The sequence below is a fragment of the Thamnophis elegans genome, chromosome 4 (assembly GCF_009769535.1).
Source record: "Thamnophis elegans isolate rThaEle1 chromosome 4, rThaEle1.pri, whole genome shotgun sequence".
NCBI lineage: Eukaryota > Metazoa > Chordata > Lepidosauria > Squamata > Colubridae > Thamnophis > Thamnophis elegans.
The window spans coordinates 137,845,241-137,849,511 of record NC_045544.1 but is presented as its reverse complement, the minus strand read 5'-3'; the positions used below and the strand labels follow the sequence as shown (position 1 = coordinate 137,849,511).

The following is a 4,271-nucleotide window of genomic DNA, read 5'->3' as shown; positions in this document are numbered from 1 at the left end:
CTATTCTATTCTACTCTTTTCTTCTATTCTACCCTATTATTCTATTCTACCCTACTCTTTTATTCCAGTGTTTTTCAACCTTTTTTGTGCAAAGGCACACTTTTTTCATGAAAAAAATCCCGAGGCACACCACCATTAGAAAATGTTAAAAAAAAATTAACTCTGTGCCTATATTGACTATATATAAAGTGTTTTTCCCACGGCACACCTTACACTATGTCACGGCACACTAGTGTGCCACGGCACAGTGGTTGAAAAACACTGTTCTATTCTACTCTTCTATTCTACTCTATTATTCTATTCTACCCTACTCTTCTATTCTACTCTTCTATTCTACTATTCTATTCAATTCTACTATTCTATTCAATTCTACTCTACTATTCTACTATTCTATTCTACTATTCCATTCTATTCTACTATTCTATTCTACTATTCTATTCTATTCTACTAGTCTATTTTATTCTACTATTCTATTCTACTCTACTATTTTATTCTATTCTACTATTCTATTCTACTATTCTACTCTACTCTACTTTCTATTCTGTTCTATTCTACTCTACTTTTTTCTTTTCTATTCTACTCTTCTCTTCTACTCTTCTCTTCTATTCTACTCTACTTTTTTCTTTTATTCTATTCTACTCTTCTACTCTTCTATTCTATTCTACTCTTCTCTTCTCTTCTACTATTCTACTCTAGTTTTTTCTTTTATTCTATTCTACTCAACTCTTCTATTCTATTCTACTCTTCTATTCTATTCCACTATTCTATTCTACTCTACTTTTTTTCTTTTATTCTATTCTATTCTACTCTTCTCTTCTCCTCTCTTCTACTCTACATTTGCGAACTAGTAGGGATGCGGTGGCTCATTGGCTAAGACGCTGAGCTTGTCAGTCAGAAAGGTCGGCACTTCGGCGGTTCGAATCCCTAGCACTGTGTAACGGACTGAGCTCCCGTGACTTGTCCCAGCTTCTGCCAACCTAGCAGTTCGAAAGCACGTAAAAAATGCAAGTAGAAAAATAGGAACCACCTTTGGTGGGAAGGGAACAGCGTTCCGTGCGCCTTCGGCGTTTAGTCATTCTGGCCACATGACCACAGAGACATCTTCGGACAGCGCTGGCCCTTCGGCTTTGAAACGGAGATGAGCACCGCCCCCTAGAGTTGGGAACGACTAGCACATATGTACGAGGGGAACCTTTATCTTTACCTTTACCTAGGGAAAGTGAGTGAATAGCACCCCTGGTACAGGTACAGATTAGGCTAAACCTGGCTCAGTAAAAGTAACTGTGAGAGGGATTTTGGATTCTGAGTAGACAATCACTTAAATATGAGCCAGCAGTTTACGCCAGCAGCCGAAAGAGCCAATGCAATTCTAGGTTGCATTAACAGAGGGATCGAATCAAGATCACATGAAGTGTTAGTACTGATTTATAAAGCCTTAGTAAGACCACACTTGGAATACTGCATCCAGTTTTGGTCAATTTTTTGCAAAAAAAGACATCGAGATTCTGGAAAGAGTGCAGAGAAGAGCAAGTAAAATGATTAGAGGACTGGAGGCTAAAACATATAAAGAACGGTTGCTGGAATTGGGGATATCTAGTCTATGCCCCCAACAATATGGCTCCTCATTTTACTGACCTCGGAAGGATGGAAGGCTGAGTCAACTTTGAGTCAGTCAGGATTGAACTGCTGGCAATGGGCAGAGTTAGCCTGCACTAGCAATAGGACTTAGACTTATATCCACTTGACGGTGCTTTGCAGTCCTCTCTAAGCAGTTTACAGAGTCGGCCTCTTGCCCCCAACAATCTGGGTCCTCATTTGAAGGATGAGTCAACCTTGAGCCGGTCAAGATTGAGGGAATCGAACTCCTGGCAGTGTGAACAGAGTTAGCCTGCAATACTGCATTTTAACCACTTGGAAATTCTCAGCTATGTAGTTTCCATCTCATATTGGACACCTTGATGCTGTTCTGCATTTGGCTCTTTGCTTTTTACCCATCAAGGTTTCAAACCTTTCTCGTTTCTTCTTTGTCTTCCAGTAACTGCCCCTCCCTCCTGGCAGCGGCGTTAGCCCGGGCAACAGCGGACGAAGTCCTGCAGAGCGACCTCTCCAACCTTTACCTGCCCAAACACGAGGACAGTCCAGATGGGATCATACGTAAGTGAGAAAATACATGGCACAGAGGAGTGTGTTTCTTAAACTTGGCCCCTTTAAGATCTGTTGACTTCAACTCCCAGAATTCCCCAGCCAGCATAGCTGCCTGGGGAATTGTGGGAATCGAAATCCACTGATATTAAAGCCAAGCTTGGTGGGGAATTCTGGGAATCGAAGTCCACAGATCTTAAAGCCAAGCTGCCTGGGGAATTGTGGGAATCAAAGTCCACAGATCTTAAAGCCAAGCTGCCTGGGGAATTGTGGGAATCGAAGTCCACAGATCTTAAAGCCAAGCTGCCTGGGGAATTATGGGAATCGAAATCCACCGATATTAAAGCCAAGCTTGGTGGGGAATTATGGGAATCGAAGTCCACCGATCTTAAAGCCAAGCTGCCTTGGGAATTGTGGGAATCGAAGTCCATAGATCTTAAAGCCAAGCTGCCTGGGGAATTGTGGGAATCGAAGTCCACAGATCTTAAAGCCAAGCTTGGTGGGGAATTCTGGGAATCAAAGTCCATAGATCTTAAAGCCAAGCTGGCTGGGGAATTCTGGGAGTTGAAGTCCACAGATCTTAAAGTTGCCAAGGCTGGGGAAAACTAATTTTGCTAGGAAATTCTGGGAGTTGACTGTTATAACTCGAGGACTACCTATTACTTGACTCAAGTAATCCGAGGCCCAACTCACTCAGCGGGTCACACGCTCGACCTCGTATTCCTCTCGGAGCAGTGGAGTTACGATCTTGGTCTGAGGGGTAATGAGATCATACCCCTGTCGTGGTCAGACCACTACCTACTGAGGCTAGACTTCCGGAGGCCAAACCCCCACCGTAGGGAGGAGGAACCGATCAGCTGGTTCCTCCCCAAGCGACTGATGGATCCTGTTAGGTTCCAGACGGAGCTTGGGGTTATTCCTGATACCCTCGCCCACAGTTCGGCGGAGACCCTCGTCGCTGTCTGGCACTCGGCAGCTTCGGAGTCTCTAGACCGGATTGCGCCGCTACGGCCCCTCCGGGTCAGCGGCCCCCGGAGGCCTCCTTGGTTTACTGAGGAGCTCCGGGAGGTAAAGCGCCAGAGGAGACGCCTAGAACACTCGTGGAGGTCCGATAGGTCCGAGTCGAAACGGGCACTTTTAACAGCATGGACCAAGGAGTATATTCGGACTTTAAGAACAGCAAAAAGAACATATATTGCCTCCTTGGTAGCGTCCGCCGAGTCCCGCCCAGCCACCCTGTTTAGGATAACCCGCTCCCTCCTAAATAGACGGGGGACTCCCTACAGGGTAAGGCTGAGGAGTATGTCCAGTTCTTGGCGGACAAAGTTGCCCGGTTTCGAGCGGACCTGGACTCCACCCCAGTAGATCCAGCCGAGACACAAGGAGAAGACTTGGCAAACCATCTCTGGGTTGAGTTTCAGGAAGTTGCCTCTGGGGATGTGGACAAGGCTATGCGAGCTGTGAGTGCCTCCACCTGCATACTGGACCCGTGTCCCTCCTGGCTGGTTGCCAACAGCAGTGAGGTGCCACGAGGCTGGATCCAGGCGGTTGTGACCGCCTCTCTTCGGGAGGGGTACTTTCCCACCGCACTCAAGACAGCGGTGGTAAGACCCCTCCTGAAGAAACCGTCCTTGGATCCAGCTGTTCTTAATAACTATCGTCCAGTCTCCAACCTCCCCTTTGTAGGGAAGGTTGTTGAGAAGGTGGTGGCTCTCCAGCTTCAGCGTACCTTGGAGGAAGCTAACTATCTTGACCCCTTCCAGTCTGGCTTCAGACCCGGTTACAGCACAGAAACCGCTTTGGTTGCATTGACCGATGATCTCTGGAGAGCTAGGGATGGAGGCTATGCTTCCATCCTAGTTCTCCTGGACCTCTCAGCGGCTTTCGATACCATCGACCATGGTATCCTTCTGCGACGACTGCGGGAGATAGGGGTGGGCGGCACTGTTTTGCAGTGGTTCTCCTCCTATCTCTCGGACAGGTCGCAGTCGGTGTTGGTGGGGGGGCAGAGATCGTCCCTGAGGCCCCTAACTTATGGGGTGCCGCAGGGGTCGGTCCTATCCCCCCTACTATTTAACATTTACATGAAACCGCTGGGCGAGATCATCCGAAGGCACGGGATAAAATAC

General features: G+C 47.1%; 1 protein-coding gene across 1 annotated transcript in view; it reads left to right on the top strand.

Annotated features, from left to right (window-relative positions):
• The first annotated feature begins 2,034 nt into the window (after window positions 1–2,034).
• LOC116508237 (protein phosphatase 1E-like) overlaps window positions 2,035–4,271 on the top strand; it is a 26,789-nt gene continuing 24,552 nt past the window's right edge. Inside the window, exon 1 of the mRNA XM_032216780.1 lies at window positions 2,035–2,154. The gene's annotated coding sequence lies outside the window, so the exon portion shown is untranslated. The remainder of the gene's footprint in view (window positions 2,155–4,271) is intronic.